Source organism: Phocoena sinus, chromosome 8 (assembly GCF_008692025.1).
Source record: "Phocoena sinus isolate mPhoSin1 chromosome 8, mPhoSin1.pri, whole genome shotgun sequence".
Taxonomy (NCBI): domain Eukaryota; kingdom Metazoa; phylum Chordata; class Mammalia; order Artiodactyla; family Phocoenidae; genus Phocoena; species Phocoena sinus.
Window position 1 is genome coordinate 90,751,804 of NC_045770.1, and position 21,167 is coordinate 90,772,970.

At 36.0% G+C, this 21,167-nt stretch overlaps 1 pseudogene; it reads left to right on the top strand.

The window, feature by feature from the left end:
• The window catches only part of LOC116758373, a 189,594-nt pseudogene extending 183,063 nt beyond the window's left edge, over nt 1–6,531 (top strand).
• The last annotated feature ends 14,636 nt before the right edge of the window (nt 6,532–21,167 follow it).

A 21,167-nucleotide genomic window follows, 5' to 3' on the forward strand; every position in this document is an offset into this window, starting at 1 on the left:
TTCAAATCTTTTTTCTGCAGCTTCCTTACCTCTCTCAGCCTTAACAGAATTGAAATGAGTTAGAGCCTTGTTTTGGATTAGGCTTTGGCTCTAGGGAATATTGTGTATGATTTGGTGTATCCAAACCACTAATACTTTCTCCATAACTAGAAATAAGTCTGTTTTGTTTTCTTAACATTTGTGTGTTCACTGGACCAGCACTTATAATTTCCTTCAAGAACTTTTCCTTCACATTCACAACCTGGCTAACTGGTGCAAGAGGCCCAGACTTTGGCCTATGTTAGCTTTCAACATGCCTTCCTCACTAAGTTTAATCATTTCTAGCTTTTGATTTAAAGTGAGAGACTTGTGACTTTTCCTTTCAGTTGAACACTTAGAGGCCATTTTAGGGTTATTAATTGGCCTAATTTCAATATGGTTTTGTCCTCAGGAATAGGAAGGCCCGAGGAGAGGGAGAGAGATGGGGGAACAGCCGGCTGGTGGAGCAGTCAGAACATACGCACAATATTTATTAAGTTGACCACCTTATATGGCACAGTTTGTGGTGCCGCGACACAATTACAATAGTAACATCAAAGGTCACGGATCACAGTTCACCATAACAAATATAATGAAAAAGTTTGAAATATTGTGAGAATCACCAAAATGTAACACAGAGACATGAAGTGAGCAAATACTTCTAGAAAATATGGCACTGATAGTCTAGCTTGAAGAAATGTTGCCACAAATCTTCAATTTTTAAACAACGTTCTATCTGTGAAGTGCAATAAAGCAAAGCACAATAAGATGAGGTATGCTCTTACCTTCATGGAACCTGTCAGGGTTGTATTCCCATTAAGTCTCTTCCTGTGAAAACTAATCCAGTGAAAATAATATTGTACCTGCATCTGAAAAATCTCAGGCTCTATCTGATATTGCTGTGGACAAGCAGCTTGCCTGTGGTCATGCGTGCTCATGTACAGTTTCTTCATTTCTGAGGAGACTTCTACAAAGCTTCTATCCCACTACAATCAATGGTCCGTTGTCTAGTGTAGATTTTATTCTAGTTTTTCTTGTTGTCTGTTTATTAGTGCTCCTTGGGGTATTCTGCTTGTCACCCACTTTTACCAAAGTCTTGAAGAGGAGTTCCTTAGGATCAAGGCCTTGTCTGGTCTCACTGTTTCCTCGATAGGACTCAAAATTCTTCCAACTAGTGCCATTGGAGAGGTTACTATAGGGCAAGTCACACTTTATTTACTGTTCTCTATCTTTATTTTCCATGACACTATTATATAAAACATACAGGTGTATAAGACTTAATTAAAGCCTTGAGAAAATGAAATGTAATTACAGTGTAGGAGGAGAAAACTTTGGTATATGTGCCACATAATAATTTTCTTACAAAATAAGGGTACTTATTCAAGAGGTTAAGCTTTAAGGAGGCAGGCGGGGAAGAAGGTCCCTTTATAGAGAAGGACTATTTTCATCTTAATTTCTTTCATTCAGATTTTTTTCTCTCTTCAAAAATTGATCTAACCTCTGCTATTTTGCTAACCCCCTCTACCCACAAAATTTCATCTGATGCCAAGCTCCATATTCCTCCTTTTTTTAATCAGGTGAGATTAACACACTATGGGTGTGTCAGGACAGCTTCAGTAGGATAATCAGGGCTTTCTATTTGAGAGAAACGTATATTAATTACATTCTGAGAAGTACAGGAAATATCTATTCTTCCCTGACTGGATGAGGAGAAATGATAAAATTCGTCTCTGCATATAGTAACTTTAGATTTAGAACTCTTTGACTTCACCCCCTTATGCAGTATTATTTGTAACCTTAATACCACACGGTCATCACCAACTTGTACTTTCCATGGAAATGTGCTTTTTTAGTTGATCTTAGAGTCCACAGGGCCAATTTTATAACTCACAAACAGGATGCAAGTCCCTTCTCATTCTGGTCTTCCCTTGGGAATTTCCAAGACAGATACTTTGTCAAAGTACTTACTTCTCTGCTATCCTAACACTCCATTAACTGCTTTTCACCTTTATCAACAGTTGTTTTGGTCATCAGTATTTGAATTGCAACAAGTTCATGCCAGTACTCATCATCACCTAAACTCTTGTTCAATTTTTCCTCAAAATCATTGTCTGCACTTCTCCTGATTGTCTGTTGCAAGTTCTCAAGCAGCTCAGTTGGTGATACTCAGTCTACCCACAGTGCACTTCAAGGCATGTATTGTACTCTTCCAGCATCAAGTATTTACAGCTGGGTGACTACCTGACTCCTGTTCTCCAGTGTTCCTTTTTTTTCCCAGGTAGTATGGCAATTTCTCCCTTATTTTCAGTTGTACCCACAACATAGCGGTATAGGTCCAAATATCAATACATTTGGAACTTCCACACTTAGCTCCTTGGTGGCAGGAAACCCCTATCATATTCGTTTGGATTGCTGTTAATAAAGGGATTTTCTTTTTACCTTTGATCATCCCAACCTCTGCTTTGAACTTAAGGGATGGGAAATGAGTCGGATAATGCTCAGGATATCTTTATTTTGTGCCAGGGATCACTATTCTCTTGTTATACTGTTGTGAAAATGTAAACCAAAATATATGAATTAATCAAAAAGATGGGTGGGATGGACTGAAGGCCACCAGATGAAAACCAAAGGAAATGTCTTTAGTTTGACTTGTTTCCAATTGATTAAAAGTCTTAAATTGAGTGAGGGTGTAGATTAACTGTGTTTTTTTGTTTTGTTTTGTTTGTTTGTTTGTTTACTGTTGTCGCCTCTCCCGTTGCAGAGCACAGACTCCGGACGCGCAGGCTCAACGGCCATGGCTCATGGGCCCAGCCACTCTGTGGCATGTGGGATCTTCCCAGACCGGGACACGAACCCGTGTCCCCTGCATCGACAGGCGGACTTTCAACCACTGTGCTACCAGGGAAGCCCTGCAGATTCTTATTAGTCATCAATTTTATACACATCAGTGTATACATATCAATCACAATTGCCCAATTCAGAACACCACCATACCCACCTCACCGCAGTTTTCCCTCCTTGGTGTCCATACGTTTGTTCTCTACATCTCTGTCTCAACTTCTGCCCTGCAAACCGGTTCATCTGTACCATTTTTCTAGGTTCCACATATATGCGTTAATATACAATATTTGTTTTTCTGTTTCTGACTTACTTCACTCTGTATGACAGTCTCTAGATCCAACCACGTCTCAACAAATGACTCAATTTCATTCCTTTTTAAGGCTGAGTAATATTCCATTGTATATATGTACCACATCTTCTTTATCCATTCATCTGTTGATGGGCATTTAGGTTGCTTCCATGACCTGGCTATTGTAAATAGTGTTGCAATGAACATTGGAGTGCATGTGTCTTATTGAATTATGGTTTTCTGTGGGTATATGCCCAGTAGTGGGATTGCTAGATCATATGGTAATTCTATATTTAGTTTTTTAAGGAACCTCCATACTGTTCTCCATGGTGGCTGTGTCAATTTACATTCCCACCAACAGTGCAAGAGGGTCCCCTTTTCTCCACACCCTCTCCAGCATTTGTTGTTTGTAGATTTTCTGATGATGCCCATTCTAACCAGTGTGAGGTGATACTTCATTGTAGTTTTGATTTGCATTTCTCTAATAATTAGTGATGTTGAGCAGCTTTTCATGTACTTCTTGGACATCTGTATGTCTTCTTTGGAGAAATATCTATTTAGATCTTCTGCCTATTTTTGGATTGGGTTGTTTGTTTCTTTAATATTGAGCTGCATGAGCTGTTTATATTTTGGAGATTAATCCTTTGTCCATTGAATCATTTGCAAATATTTTCTCCCATTCTGAGGGCTGTCTTTTCATCTTGTTTATACTTTCCTTTGCTGTGCAAAAGCTTTTAAGTTTCATTAGGTCCCATTTGTTTATTTTTGTTTTTATTTCCATTACTCTAGGAGGTGGATCAAGAAAGATCTTGCTGTGATTTATGTCAAAGTGTGTTCTTCCTATGTTTTCCTCTAAGAGTTTTATGGTGTCTGGTCTTACATTTAGGTCTCAAATCCATTTTGAGTTTATTTTTGTATATGGTGTTAGGGAGTGTTCTAATTTTATTGTTTTACATGTAGCTGTCCAGTTTTCCCAGCACCACTTATTGAAGAGACTGTCTTTTTTCCATTATATATCTTTGCCTCCTTTGTCACAGATTAGTTGACCATAGGTGCGTGGGTTTATCTCTGGGCTTTTTATCTTGTTCCATTGATCTATGTTTCTGTTTTTGTTCCATTATCATATTGTCTTGATTACTATAACTTTGTAGTATACTCTGAAGTCAGGGAGTCTGACTCCTCCAGCTCCGTTTTTTACCCTCAAGACTGCTTTGGCTATTCGGGGTCTTTTGTGTCTCCATAAAATTTGAAGATGATTTGTTCTTGTTCTGTAAATAATGCCATTGGTAGGTTGATAGGGATTGCATTGAATCTGTAGATTGCTATGGGTAGCATAGTCATTTTCACAATGTTGATTCTTCCAATCCAAGAACATGGTATATCTCTCCATCTGTTGGTATCATCTTTAATTCCTTTCATCAATATCTTATAGTTTTCTGCATACAGGTCTTTTGTCTCCCTAGGTAGGTTTATTCCTAGGTATTTTATTTTTTTAATCTAGAAGAGGTGCCAATTTTTGTTCAGTAAAACAGATAACCACAAGGTTATCTTTTTTTAAAAATCTTTATTTTATATTAGAGTATAGTTGATTTACAGTGTTGTATTATTTTTGGGTGTATGGCAAAGTGATTCAGTTACACATATACATATAGCTATTCTTTTTCAAATTCTTTTCCCATTAAGTTATTACAGAATATTGAGTAGAGTTCCCTGTGATATATAGTAGGTCCTTGTTGATTATCTATTTTATATATAGTAGTGTGTACACAGTTTTATTTTATTGCTCTGTGAGATATTAACAAGTTTTGTATGTAACCAGGCAATCTTATTCTAACATTACTTTCTTAAATTTACTACAAATACCCTAGTTTCTTAAGTGTTGTGTGGACAAGTTTTAACATCTTCCCAGTTTCCTCATTAATTAATGAGTTAAATAAAATCTATGACAAAAGTTGTTTCTCAGGCTTTCCTGGTGGCACAGTGGTTGAGAGTCCGCCTGCCGATGCAGGGGATACGGGTTCATGCCCTGGTCCGGGAAGATTCCACATGCCGCGGAGTGGCTGGGCCCGTGAGCCATGGCTGCTGAGCCTGCGCGTCCAGAGCCTATGCTCTGCAATGGGAGAGGCTACAACAGTGAGAATCCTGTGTACCGCAAAAAAAAAAAAAAAAAAAAGTTGTTTTTGAATGAGCCTGAAAGTCATGATTTTACCTTTTAAAAAATTTAACTTTAAACATTCTGCTCCCACCAGTGGGTTTCCATTTAGGATATTCTGGCTCATCCTTGTGTGATTTTGCTTGACTCTGCCATTCTGATTTCTAGTAGTACTGATGCAACCGATGATTCTACATTTAATAGGCCTTACAAATTTCCTGTTTTTTAAAAAATTTTTAATTATGTATTTATTTTTTGCTGCATTGGGTCCTTGTCACTGCACAAGGGCTTTCTCTAGTTGAGAAGAGCAGGGGCCACTCTTCATTGTGGTGCACGGGCTTCTCATTGTGGTGGCTTCTTTTGTTGCAGAGCATGGGCTCTTGTTCACGGGCTTCAGTAGTTTTGGTGTGTGGGCTCAGTAGTTGTGGCTCCTGGGCTCTAGAGTGCAGGCTCAGTAATTGTGGTGCACAGGCTTAGCTGCTCTGCGGCATGTGGGATCTTCCTGGACCAGTGATTGAACCTGTGACCCCTGCTTTGGCAGGTGGATTCTTAACAACTGCACTACCAGGAAAGTCTACAAATTTCCTTTTAATTCACCTTTTAGAGTCATTCAGCTGATGCTATCAGAGGCTTCCAGGCCTCTGACCCACCAATTTTTATTTTTAATCAGATAAAAAAATTCAATTAAAAATAACTTCTGATTTAAAACTTCATGAAAATATACATAAAAGATAATTTAATTTTGTGAAGCTCATATGCCTTTTTATAATAGAAGTCCAATCACATATTTGGAATACAAATTTAGTTTCGTCAGCTCAGAGGTTTTAAGAGAAAACTTTATTGATCTGGATTATTGACCCAAGGTTTCCAAAATTAATGAAGATTACTCTTTATGGAACTGTAAGTTTGGAGCCAAGAGCCAGGAGAAGCAGCCATTTGAACAGATTTGTACTGGAGATACAGTGTATTTAAACTTTCATTTTAGAATCTTTGATTACACAGTCACTGGGTGTTATGTATATATATCAGCATTCAGTGCAAGTTTTTATATCAGGAAAACCAAAATAAGTACACAGCAGAAACTAATTTATTCTGATTATTATTACACTTGAAATTCTAAAGCTCCTGCTCCAATAACATATGGATCCTTGTTACTGTAATTTTGTCATGTTTAAGAGAGAAAATTTCATGTAATGGGCTGAATCTCATCCATAATACCATGAATCTCTGATGTCTGAAAGTAGAAAAGTAAATGATGTGATGACATTGAGGCCTGGATGGGACTCTCAAGAAACTCGTCCAGCAGACCACTCCTCTACCTGCAAGAAGCCTTCTCACTTGCCAGTCCTGTATCACCACTACCACCCCAGGGTTCCAGGAGACACAGTTGAGGATGCCTGCCTAAGAGCATTCTAGAAGCTGTATGAACTCCCATATTTTCATAGTTATTTCTCTTTTTTGTTCTCTTTCTGGTAAACATGGTGGATTTACCTTTATAATAGTGATGTAAAGCTTCCTCTTTAAATAAATTTAAATTAAAAATGACTTCATACAAGAGAACTGTTGAGTAAATTATAGTTCTATTGGCATATGGCTAAAACAAAGCTTGAAACTCAAATAAGTGCTCAAAAGTAATCTTGTGCCTTTGTGAAAATCAAAGATTGATACTTAGGGAATCTAAAATAGGGATAACACTTCCTTGTATTTAAGATTTTTTTTTTTTTCAGTAAATCCCATGGAGAGGTTAGTAAATAGTATAGTCAATGGAAAATATACTCAGGATTTTTGGTTAGGCAAACCACAGCTTAAACGCCACCACTGTTTAAGGAGACCTTGGACTCAGGGTCCTCATATATAAAATAGGAATCTTATCTCATGAGACTGGTGTATGGATTAAATGACATTGCACACATAAAGTGAATGGTACGTAGATCCTACTCATTCATTACCTTTGACTCCTTCTTGAATAATGATATTTGCTGTTTCTGTTTCTTAATGGCTTATGAACTGGAAGTAGGTCATTTTACATTGCATTATTTTTTTGTAATGTGTCAACAAAATAAGGAAAAGTCAGATATTAAAGCCCCATACTACCACGGCACAGGGAAATAAAAGTCTATGTCAATGGCAAAAAGAAAGAAAATGAAAAAAGAACAAAAGAAAGAGAAAGAAAGAAAGAAAACTGTATATCATCCACTGAAATGACAGATGGACACACCTGATGGCAGCAAGTAAGCAGTAATGGCAGAGAAGTGTACCCTGTGACAGATTTAAACCCAGGCATATCTTTTCTTGGTTCCATGAGTGAATCCCAAATGACAATAGTACTAAGATATTTGTGACTTTTTTTTCTTTACTTCCTACTGTTTTTATCATTTTGTTTTTGTTTCTAGTTTGTACACAGACAACAAGTTATTCTACTATGGTAATAATAAAAATCAAATATTTGATTTTATGGTCTAAATATTTGATAATCTCCATCAAAAAGATTATAGAGATCTATTCTATGTTGTTTGAGCTAGGAAGGAGTATATGGCTTGTTAGTCTATTTATTTGTTAGTTTTTTAAAATTGCTTTTTAGCCTGTTGATTTATTTGTGAGTGTATATCAATTAAAAATTGCATATGCACTGAGAAGGAAAACAGCTCTTTGAAACCTGAAAAGATGATTTTTCATTTTGTGTTTACTTTTTTTTTTTTTTTTTTTTTTGCGGTACGCGGGCCTCTCACTGTTGTGGCCTCTCCCGTTGCGGAGCACAGGCTCCGGACGCGCAGGCTCAGCGGCCATGGCTCACGGGCCCAGCCGCTCCGCGGCATGTGGGATCCTCCTGGACCGGGGCACGAACCCATGTCCCCTGCATCGGCAGGCGGACTCTCAACCACTGCGCCACCAGGGAAGCCCTTGTGTTTACTTTTGACTCAGGATTTAGTTTGTAGAATTGAAACATAATTTGTCTATGTGTCTGTAACTGAAGAAAGCTTTAACCTTTCATTTTGAGTGTGAAATATTTTCCTAATTCCAGAGGGTACAAAGTAGATTATAACATTTCTTAATTAAATAGATTATCTTCCAATTGTTTTAGTTATATGTATGCACATATAAAAATTAGAATATTTTTAAATTTCACAGTAAATAAGTAAAATGAATCAATGATCCTTTAAAAGTACTAAGACATATGTTTATTATAGACACTGCTATCATAGAAACATTTAGAGTCCAAGATCATATAAACAATGTGAATTTTTAAAATTATATTATTACTTAAATAATTTTATGTTTAAAGATAAATGATAACTATATGTTTATTACTTGTTTCAATATGGCATAAAATATAAACCTTTTCTAAGATTATAAAAATATTATCTATTTTATAAGATTTATAACAGCTTTATTTTTTATAAAATTTGGATTTGTTTTCTCATAAAGAGATAAATTAGTCTGAAATTTCTAAACTTCTCATACTGGTTTACTAACATTAAATCTATATAATGTTTAAGCTCATAAAAATGTAAGTGTGAGGGGCTTCCCTGGTGGCACAGTGGTTAAGAATCCGCCTGCCAATGCAGGGGATATGGGTTCGAGCCCTGGTCCAGGAAGATCCCACATGCCACGGAGCAACTAAGCCCATGCACCACAGCTACTGAGGCTGTGCTCTAGAGCCCGCTAGCCACAACTACTGAGCCCACATGCCACAACTACTGGAGCCCATGCTCCACCACAGGAGAAGTCACCACAATGAGAAGCCTGTGCACCGCTATGAGGAGTAGCCCCTGCTTGTAGCAACTAGAGAAAGCCCACAGGCAGCAACGAAGGCCCAGCGCAGCCAAAAATAAACAAATTTTGAAAAAAGAGAACAAATGTGAAAATGATTTTTAAAAATGTAAGTGTGGATTTAATTAAGTTGAATCATAATTCTGACAAGATTTTTTTATAAAAAGTATAAATATGTTTTATAGTATATCATACTGAACAAAATTTCTTAGATCTTTAGATAACCAAAATCCTTCAACTAATACTAAAATGAGTTAGTGAATAATCTTTAAATTCTTAGATAATTTCTTACACTGAATAGTGAACAACTGGTTACATAGCATAATTTTAATTTTATATTATTTACTTCTTATTTGCATGTGGTGTGGAGTGGCTTTATCTTTGGTTCATAGTAATGAACCTGTTCTTTCTTGCCACTTTAATAAGGCAGAAAATGGATGTTTGTAGCTATACTTATGTTATATGTATTTATGAGCTGTGATAATTTGCTAAAATTGTGCTTAGATATAATAAAGTTTCAGTACCATCTTCCAGTTTCCTCTTTCAATAGAAGATGGTAATTTTGGTTAAAAATTATAACTAATATCGGTTACTGAGACTATACTAGGAGTAATAATCATTGAGAAAATCACTGTGTATGTAAAATTGAGGCATTTGCTTTCAAAGAAAAAAGGAGAGTAATTTTGTCTTAAAGTACAAGTTTGATCCAAAATAAGAAAAAACACAGAAAAGGAAAAAAGACTTTGCTGTGTACAGCAAGTAGTAGAAGGTATGAGGGAAGTTAATTTTGTTTGCCTTGGTTTATAATACCTGGGCTTGAAAGGCTCTATGAAGAGTTTTAAATTTTGGCAAAGTTAAGTCAGTTTCAATGGACTTACTCACCAGATAATTTAAAGAGGTTTGGGGAGACTCATGAAAATTTTGCTGTCAAACATGCATTGATGCAAAATTAAAATTTGGCTTTTTTCTCTGTCAAATTGAAAACTAAGTCTTAGAAACTCTTAATGGATAATAAAATATCATTCTTTATCTTCTACATAAACTTCCCACGTAGCAGAGATGCCATATCTTATCAGAATAATATTCTCTGCTTAGGTTTGACTTTATATGCAACTGGTTAATTTAAAACAAAAAAGGAAAATATTTATTCACTTATGGAAAAAGGAAAGTTTCTTACAAAACTGTTATAATTTTATCTTTATTTAAAGCATTTTATCCCTTTAAGTAGATAGCCAAATACTGTTTCTCCGCATCAATGGTCCTATCTTGAGTCATCAAATCTGCTCTAATTTTTTGGTTTGCCTCAAATATCAGATCCCAAATTTAGAAAAAAATAAAACAATATATTTAGGGGGTCTTTATAGGTCTTCTAGACAAGTACTAAGATCTGTTGCTTTACCTTATAAAAAAAGATGATAGTAACAATTAGGGTTGTTTGCTGTGTTCCATATTTCATAATTAGCTTAACATTATTGTAAAATCTGTGTGGGAAGAATCATCAAAACAGCAGAAACACACAACCTTTTCTTTATTAAAGTTTATATAGGTCAAATATTATTATAATCAGTATTTCAGAAATTATGCAGCACTCAAGTAATTTGCCAGAAGACTTGCTATAAACTATAGGTTGGACTTTGTGATACTGATTTAAAAAGGCAGTCAGAATGCCTACTGAAAGGACTTCACCAGACACTCTAAATTATTGTTGCTTCAAGGAACAGATAATTAGAAGTATCTTCCAAGCTGACAACGCTTAGGAAACATTCGTACAATATAGGTGGTCTGAGTCAGTAATTCTAGAACTCTTTTCTATCTGGAAGCAGACCTACTTTATAAAAGCAGACCACTTACTCAAGATGCATAGTTAAAAAAATTACAAATTACATAATGAAATGATGAAGGAAATTCAATTGTGGTGATATTTTGGAAATATTGTTGGTATCATTTTATTGTCCTAATTTTATGTATATATGAGTTTTATAGACTGAATGTTTGTTTCCACCCTGCTGCCCCCAATTCATATGTTAAATCCTAATGACCAATGTGATGTATTTAGAGGTGGGCCTTTGGGAGGTGATTTGAGTCATGACTGTGAGCTGTCATGAATGGATTCATGCCCTTATAAAAGAGACTCCAGAGAGCTCCCTTGTCTTTTCCACCATGTGAGGAGACTGCAAGACAGCTGTCTGTGAACCAGGAAGCAGGTTCTCACCAGACACTGAATCTACTGGCACCTTGATCTTGGACTTCCCAGTCTACAGAACTGTGATAAATAAATTTCTGTTGTTTATAAGCCACGTAGTTTATGGTATTTTGTTATAGCAGCCCAAATGGACTAAGAAAATGAGGAAACCCTTTTAATTCTTAATATAGTAGGTTATGCTTTTCCAAACTGAAATTAGCCATTTTAAATAAAATTTGTTCTCAATAACTCTTCAGAATTGAGAGAGAAATACTTTGCTGAATCACCTTACATTTTCCAAGCAATCACTTTACTTACATAGGCTCAATGAAAATCTATCCTCCTTTTTACCAAGATATATAATTGGAAAAACAGACTCATAAGTTGTCAAATTGATTGTGTAACCAATATCACACCTGTAGTGTCATATTGGAGAATAAATCTCATTTAATAAGATATGTTTCCTTTCCTAAGAAACACATTTACTCCACCCAATATCAAGTAACAAACACAGAATTTATGCTCTGGCCTAAAACAAACAAAAAATCTCCATGAAATACATGAAACATGGCTTATCAAGATACTGAACATCAGGCAATTTTGATGTAAATTAACATGCAGTAAACCATTACCTATAACTGTCTAGTTTTCATCCTTTACTTCATCATTCAGTTTCCAATTTCTTTTGAAACTAGCCTGTCTAAGTATAGGTTGGATTTCTAGCAATTCAAGTCAACATTTAGTCAGCTTATGCCTCCAGTACTTGTACTAGATAAAGTAGCAGTGGTGTAAATTTGACATTTGATTATGACCCAGTGAAGTATATTCAAACAATTTCAAGTCCAATGGTGGATACATTTATAACAATAATAAACAACAAAAACAAATTAAAACAAAATAAGTATGTGGTTTTAGATGAATAAAAATACCTATGCAGGGCTTCCCTGGTGGCGCAGTGGTTGAGAGTCCGCCTGCCGATGCAGGGGATGAGGGTTCGCGCCCCGGTGTGGGAGGATCCCACATGCCGTGGAGCGGCTGGGCCCGTGAGCCATGGCTGCTGAGCCTGCGCATCCGGAGCCTGTGCTCCGCAACGGGAGAGGCCACAACAGTGAGAGGCCCGCGTACCGCAAAAAAAAAAAAAAAAATACCTATGCAAAAAATATATTCCAGGCAGTGTTCTAAGGTAGATAAAGAGAAATCAAAAAAATATGGATAATTATTTTATACTATAAACTATTTATATAGTTTATAAATAGTATATAGTTTATATATACTATAAACTATATTATAGTTTATAAATAGTATAACTATTTTATACTATATAGAGTATAATTTATACCCACAGCAACCTTAGGTCTTACAGATGAAGGAACCTAGGCACAGAAATGATAAAACTGCTACATGGTAGAACCAGGATCTGGATTTAGTTCCAGTATTTCCTGTTGTATTTATCATTTACATTGATACTTTTATATGTTGTATAAAATTTGGCTGTGCTCAATTTTACTTATTTCTAATTTTTAAAAAAATATTTATTAATTTATTTTGGCCACCAACAGAAGAACGAACAAATACAACATGTCACATTCATAGGATAGAATACCATCCAGCTGTTAAATGATCTAGAGCTAGGCATAGCCTCACAGATATGTCATAAAAATATAATTGTATAAAAGCAAATTGCAAATAGATATGAAAGTATTACACAGTCTTCAATCATTTAAAAATTCACAAAACAATACGTTATGACTGGACAATGACATAGGAAATTAAAGTACTAAGTTATGCATGGGAGGACTAACAACCAACCTCAAGATAACAGTTACCTCTGGGGATGGCTGACAGTGAGTGGGTGGGGAAGGAGAGAAACTTTAGAGGTAATATTTTATGTCTTTTTTTAAAAAAAGAAACCTAATATGGGCTTCCCTGGTGGCGCAGTGGTTGAGAGTCCGCCTGCCGATGCAGGGGACACGGGTTCGTGCCCCGGTCCGGGAAGATCCCACATGCCGTGGAGCAGCTGGGCCCGTGAGCCATGGCCGCTGAGCCTGCGCATCCGGAGCCTGTGCTCCGCAACGGGAGAGGCCACAACAGTGAGCGGCCCGCGTACCGCACAAAAAAAAAAAAAAAAAGAAACCTAATATAAAACTATATATATAACCTAGAATATATATATGTAGATATGGCAAAATGTTAATACTGGTTAAATCTGAAAAAAAAATTTGGCTGTGCTCATTTAATGAAGTAGCTGGCACATAAAAGGAACATAATAAGCACCAAAGAACCACAAAAAGCCAAAATAGCCCATTTATTCAAGGAACCAAGAAAAACCTGGAATATCTAAGAAGTCACATATTTTGACATGTATTAGCATGTTTTCTGATGTTTCTGATCAGAAGGGCAAAGTATGAATGAGTCATTGGGGAATGGCTATTTTTCATCCATAGACATTGCTGCTTTGGAGTTGGATTGTAGATGCTGATTATAAGAAAATATAAACTCATGCATGAGAATTGTGTTCTCTCAGACAAGTAAAAGCCTACCGCAGAATATTTTTCTTCTCTCCAAAAACATCTTGCATTAATACCAGCTTCTGTATTTTCAGTAGTGTTTAATGGATAAAGATTAAAGGATTTTTTTTCACTCTATAATAGGTAAGGCTATATTAGAAATTAAAATTATTGATGAAATCTAAGATTATTATTCAGTGATCTGAAAATAATAATAATGAATACAACAAAAAGGAGAAGCAAATATTCTAGAGATAAAATAATAATGAACAAGGGTAAGATACTGCCAGTCTTACACTACACAAACAGAAAAACACTGTATGTGGCAATATATTTTTTCTGATTAACCCACCTCCTCATCTCTGTACAATTTTCACTAAAACGTCTCAAAAAATAAGTAACTATGACTCAGATCCAAGGTAGGATGCATGTCATTAAATACATTTTAACAGAAATGTGACAAAATCTTTCATAAGTAATCCCTTTTGAGGCTGTCACAATTATTGACAGAATAAAGGAGTATAATTTAGATCGGTGATGTGGGTATTTATTAATTGCTCTGTTTTTACTTGGAGAACACTGGAAGCATTGAACTATTATACCCCTTTGTTCTTTGCATTGTTGTCTTAAAAATTAACATTTCTCTCAAGTATGCAAATACTTTGTGTTGCTAAAGAAATCTGAGCTTTGTCATAGTGAGGTTCAAATCACATCGTATTGAATTCTAGCTCGATTTCTAGATCAAAATAGCATGAAGTTAGGAATAACTTATTTCCTGTTAAAGCAGGTTCTAGATAAAACATTGTTTGTTTAGAAATTGGCATTTCTTAAGTTGAATCTATAATTTCATGTTAAAAATAATAAAGTGTTTACAAGGAAGAGAAATTAAACTGAACAACATATTTCCTCAAAAATTAAATAGAACATACTATTTACTTCATTATTCCCTATGACAAAAAAATTGACATTCCAGAAAAATATTTCTTAAATAACATTCTAGAAATCTAAGACTGATTGATAAATTATGTAATCTAAAAATGAAGGGTACTATCCTTGTTCTGATAGCCACCAGGTGACAGGTGAAATGCTAATCGCTTTATCTAGTTTAATTCTCCTAACTCTTCTAGGAAATAGTTATCAGTACAATGAGAAAATTGAGTTAAACTTAGTCTTAAGCTAAGATCACATAACCAAGAAATCAACCCAAGAAGTGCTTGACACATCCATCCATACTTATTGTTCTCAACCTTATTACTTTCCATGCAATATTCCACAAGGACAGAAAAGATTAATTTCTATTGTAATAATAAAATAACCACAAGATCTCAGTAAATCAAGATTTCAATGAATAAAATGTATTGCCCATGCTTAAAGAAAAAAATATTTAATGACCCTTGTTTAAGAATTTTAAGGCAGCCCTTATTCAAGGGAGGTAGACATCGAGATGGGTGTGGGAGCCACTGCAATGGGGCCTTGCCCTGGGGGAAGAGAGATGAGATTCAGCTCTGACTTCAACAAGGATAAGTGGGAATTTATAACTAAGGAGCAGGGTGGGGGTCAGTGAATGGAAAATTACTGAGAAAACATCAGGAGTAAGAGAGAGTCTTGTTAGACTAACTCAACAGAATTCTTGCTGAAGAGAGGCCAAGGTGATGAGATATTGAGGGTGGTCGGACACTGAGGGTGGATGGGGATTTTTGCTAAACTGACTTAGAAGGATTCTTCTCAAGGGGAGAGAGGGAGCCCAATGTCCACCCGGGTCCAGCAGGGGGCTCAAAGGAGCCTGATTAAAATTACATTAAGAAGAGTGTCTTGTCATCACTTACACTGAATGTCTGCCAGTGTTCATAGAGCAATTCTGAGATTCAGAATGATGGAAGGTCTACTCTCTGTGGTCTCACTCTCACTGTTTAGTCCCTTTGGTGGTGAGATCAGACAATGAAAGCTGAGGGACAGGCATTTGATTTCACCAAGCTGCATGGGGATTGCAAAGTATAAGAATATGGAATATTTGGTAACGTTATATACATTTATATGATACTTTACAGCTGGACAGGACTTTAGTGAGAATTTAATAACACTTTTTTTAAGTTTTCCTCCTGAAGTCCTTTCTTTCTTCTACCTTTTAAGAAAGAGCCTAGAAACCAGATCCCTCCGAAATCTCACTCCTGGCTCAATGTGAAGGACTAAGATGTATGTTTATGTGTCTAAATGTGTGTGTGTATGTGTGAATGTGTGTATTTGTATGTATGAGTATGTAAATTAACCCTTGCTTCAAGGGTGGGAATGAACTGAGTGTGTTCCCCACACCCCAAAGAAGTTCTGTCTGTTAAAGGGTATATAGAAGTCTTAGCCTAAGAGTTAAGGTACCATCCCACACTAGCTGATGATGGTTGATATTTTTCCCTGTTGTGTGGACAAGTATAACAGAGCATGCAGATAATAAGGATAAACTGTTTGAGTCAACATCATGTCAATTCCTTCCATCCCACCTTAAATATTGAAGAGTAGAGCATGCAGCAAAGTCTGAAATTTCTTTGCACTCCAAATTAAGCTATAAATATACTCATTCTAGGGGGACTTTTTTTTTTTTTTTTTTTTTTTTGAGGTACGTGGGCCTCTCACTGCTGTGGCCTCTCCCGTTGCGGAGCACAGGTTCCGGACGCACAGGCTCAGCGGCCATGGCTCACGGGCCCAGCTGCTCCGCGGCATGTGGGATCTTCCCAGACTGGGGCATGAACCCGTGTCCCCTGCATCGGCAGGCGGACTCTCAACCACTGCGCCACCAGGGAAGCCCTAGAGGGACTTTTAAATGTTTACATGTAATCTCTGCTTTTTGCTTTTAAATCCATCCTTCCATAGTCTCCTTTTCTGATATATTCAGTTGGTTGAGCAAAAAACACAAAGTCACTTTTTTCCAATCATTCTTTGTTATGTTCCAACTAGGTTTCCAAACTCTTTCAAAAATCTTTACCCGAGTGTTCATTTATTTATTCATTTCCAAATACTTATTTGAAATGATGGTTATATGCCTGCCACTATCTCAAATGCTAATAATATTGAAGTGAACAAGACAGACAGTATTCTAGCACACAAGGAACTTACATTCCAGTGGTATAGATATAGATATAGATATAGGTAGATATAGAAGTAGATGTAGATATAGATAAAGAAGTAGATATAAATATAGATATAGAAATAGATGTAGATGTAGAGATACATATTCAACTACATACACATATAGTTTAAAAGTATATAAACATGCAAATGAATAAAATAGTTCATCAAAGAATCTCCTAACTTTCACTACATTTCTCCTTGAGTATTTCTCCTGGACAGCTGATTTTCATGCTCTTTTCAGTGCTACAGGAAATTCAAATGACACAGTCACATTTTGAAAGCCTCCATCTTGCTCTAGGGCATCCCATGTTGTCCTTATTTAAGATATTTACTTAAAATACTTTAAATCTCAAATTTTATTAAAACAATAGTTCTATAGACTCTAGAAGTTTTTCTCATTTATGTAAGTACTTTTTCGAGGAGATTTTATTTTCTTAGTCTCTTAGTATTATTTTATTTGAACTTGTTTCATTTTATCAAGTTTAACAAGATGCACTAAGAATGAGTATAATCTTTCTGTGGGCCCCTAAGAAACACTGGAAATAGAACTGTTACTGAAATTTCACGTGGCTGCCCTCACTGGGAATCCTGAGATCTAGCAGGGAATGACCATTCCAGGTCACAGCTGATTTGCTCTTCACCTAATCATCAGAGGTCCTAAAGAAAACATCGTTATCAGTGTTGCATGCTCTTGTTACAAAGTTAGATTATTTTCTATTCCTTTTCCCCTAAACCCTAATTCAAAAAAAAAAAAAAAAGTGTGTAAGGGTGAGGAGATCCTGTTATATGGAGGAAAACAAGGGGGAAAAGAAGAGAGTAAAAACAAAAGCATACAAACAAACCAACTGTATGTACCTAAATGGAAAAAAGAAGATCTTTTTAATCCAAATGATAAAAGTAAACAGGACACCACTGTACACTTCTGCGGCACTGCAGAATGTTAATTTTGCCTCAGTCTTCTAAATTTGTTCATGTACTTGTTTTCACTATTTTCTTTTTGCCCCATTCATGACATAGTCATTCATTCAGTTAGCATGACTTGATTGCTGATGGTAACATCGGCTATTTTTCTTTTCCGGTTATCTATCCCATTTTACTCTGATGACAGCATCTTGATTTTCCTTTGGGAAAAATCACCCCTCCTTTTACTTCCAACACAGTTTTCAGAAGGCTTAGATCTGACCTCCTTCCTTTGGTGGTGTGCATTTGATTTTACTTCTCCAATCAGCATATTTCATTTATCTTGGTCAAGTGTTTAATTCCAAATTGCTCACTGATGAACACTGGACTTTTAATTATATAGACAATACATTTCTTGTTTTTTTCTTAAATTTTTGAGCTTTCTGTTAATTGCAGCCAAAAGAATTCTGACCAGTAAAAGTACCCATTATGTGTCAGGTATCATGCTAATTTTCCTGCATCTTTTTAACATGTAATTTCCAAAGTTATTTATATGTGGGTTTGGAAAATGGCATCCATCCTCCACTTTTCTAAAATAAACTTCAATACCGTGCTGTTTGATATATATTTTAACACAATTTTAAGTTTTTCACTCTTTTTCTTTGACTGTCTTAAAATTGTTTTATAATGTCATCAGTTCTTTAATAAAGTGGTTCAGGAATTTGGTTGGCAAAGTTTTTGCAAGCATATTTTCTTTGCTTTTTGCTTCCTAACTTTAGTCTTTTTTTTACCATTCATCCCCCAACTGCTCACCCAACTTCTATCCTGAGCTGGCCAATGGAAATCTCTTAGGGTTCTGTGTTTGGTTCATACAGTGTTTACCTTTATTGTCAATTAATTTCAGGAATTTTATTTCAAGCACAAATAAAAGAATCCTCAGTTTTAATAAAAATCAAGCACTACAAGATTATTACCATTATTTCTAACTATCCAATGGAGAAATTTTAGGGTCAAAGTTGGGATGAAATGAGAAATAAATAAGATCCTACATGGTCATTTATCTGTTGAATCTGCACTGTTGAAACTGGTTTCAGATTCCACACCGGCCTGAGACAAATCTCATGTAAATCTGTGGCCATAACAGGTGATAAAAATGAGAAAGAGTGCTTCGCATTCGTATTCCTCAAGCAGTCCACTTCCCCAGACATAAACATAAGCATGTGTTTGCACTGTGGAGTTTTCATTTATTTCAGAGGGGATATTATCCTTCCCATAATGACTACTTCCAATTTCTGATTGAATGTATGTCTCCCATATGGCAAGGAGCTTAACACTGTTCTCATCGTCAACTTCTTTAAAGATTCCGTGCCCTTCCTCTCTCCTTATATGCCATACAAACTGTTTCCTTAAATGAGCTTTAGTATTTCCCAACACAGTTAGGATTCAGCAGGATGCTTTTTCAAAGGGCTGAAGGGGAGGGAGTGGAGTGGTTCATACTTCCCCTAAGTATGTTAACTGGAAAGCTCTTCCACTCAGGTGATATACCAAAGCATTTCAACAACTGCTCCTCTGACCCTGACACTTTAAGTGGAAGATGAGCTCAGTTCCTATTAAGAGAGACACATAAAACTGCCATTGTCACAAATTCAGCCAATAATGGGTAAAGTGGTAATTAAATTAAGATGGCTGCTGGGGAAAGAGGTGGCTTCGTAACAAAATCTAACAGGCCTGAAATTCACTTTCCCACTTCCCATCTCTACCAATTAATGCAGCAGCTCAGGATGGAGTTATTTATATTCAGCCTTCCAAGTCACCTTGTTGTAAGAGTTGTCTCTAATTGCTAAAAAGTTTTCTACAAAGAAAAAAAATCATATATACATATATATATATATATATATATTTTTTTTTTTTTTTAACAAGCCTATAGCAGGAGTTTAAGAGGTCTTAGAAAAAATAACTTCTCATAAAAGAAGAAATGCTTGGAGTGAGTTCTGAAAGGAATACCAATGAGAGGGACTAGCCAAACACTCTACTGCAGATCAATTGTCTTCAGTTTTGCTCTGTAATTGCATTAGTCTCATACCAAAAGAGCCAGGGATGGCTGCAGAGAAACTGAAAGCTAGGTACCTTTAAAATACTCATTGTTAGAGCCAAGTTTGCTCAAATCATGCACAAGACCAATGCACAAGGCTGCATATTGAAATCACTTGTGAAGCTTTAAAAAATACTGTTACTTGGATCCAACCCCGAGAGATTCATATTTAATTGGGCTTGTAGGCACACTTTGAATTGGGACTTTTAAAAACTCCACAGGTAATTTTTATATGAAGCAGAGGCTAAAGACCACTGCACTACACAGTTAAATTTCATCATAGTTTCGTCCTTGTAGCAGTTATTTTGTCTGGTTTTTAAACAGACAATTTGTGTAGCCTTAAGGCTGTAGTAGCTTAAAGACGGAGGAACTTTAAATAGGCAAACAGAAATGCTGCATCAATATTCATCTTCCTAAAGCTTCTGGTTCCTGCTCTTTTGAGTAGAGCCTGAAAGTGTCATTCTTATTCCCCCCATCTTAAACTTAGATTTAAGACTCGCATACCCTGTGCCCTAGAAACCCCCTAACTGATGCGATAAAATCATTATTTCCAGCTAATCTCTAGGATCAGGCATCTGATTTGCTATCTCCTCGACAAACTGAAATTTAAAAACTTAGATAATAAAAGAGAATTTTCTTTATCCAGTACATCATTCTCAGCTATGGAGTCTGCCACCTACAAATATGAGGTGATTAGCAAGTAAATTTGTATCAAGAAAAATAGATAAATGTGGGTTTGTATTAAACATAAGAGCATAAATACAACCAACATAATTTCCTCCTAATTTCCCATGGAAACAAGTGTAAAGTTATTTTTTTTCAAAGAAGAAATAGTATATAAGGACAATTAAAATGGCAAAGAAAATATAAGGAAATGTAAAACAGATGGCTAGTGGTAACAAATTTAGAAGACCAGAGAAAGCAGAAACTTAAGATAGCCAGAGAGAAAGACAGAGAATGGCCTGCTTTGCATTGCATTACCCTAGAAATGTGCAAGAATTTGCTGAATTCCAGACCTCTGTAAATGGGGTTAGAGGGAGCTAAATACAGGGGATAGTTTGAAAATCTATTTAAGAAGCTGTTGGACACTTTGATCTTCACCGACCTGACTCAGACTGGCAATGACCCTTTCCCTGCACTAGAAAAATATTGAAGGTATATCATCTACAAAGAGTCAACAATAAATAGTTAGAACAGGAGGAACACTAGGCAGACAAGAGGGTGATTTCATCAAAAAAGAAAGCAGGGGTGGGGGATTAAATGTATGTCTAGATAGGAAACCAGGTATATCCCAC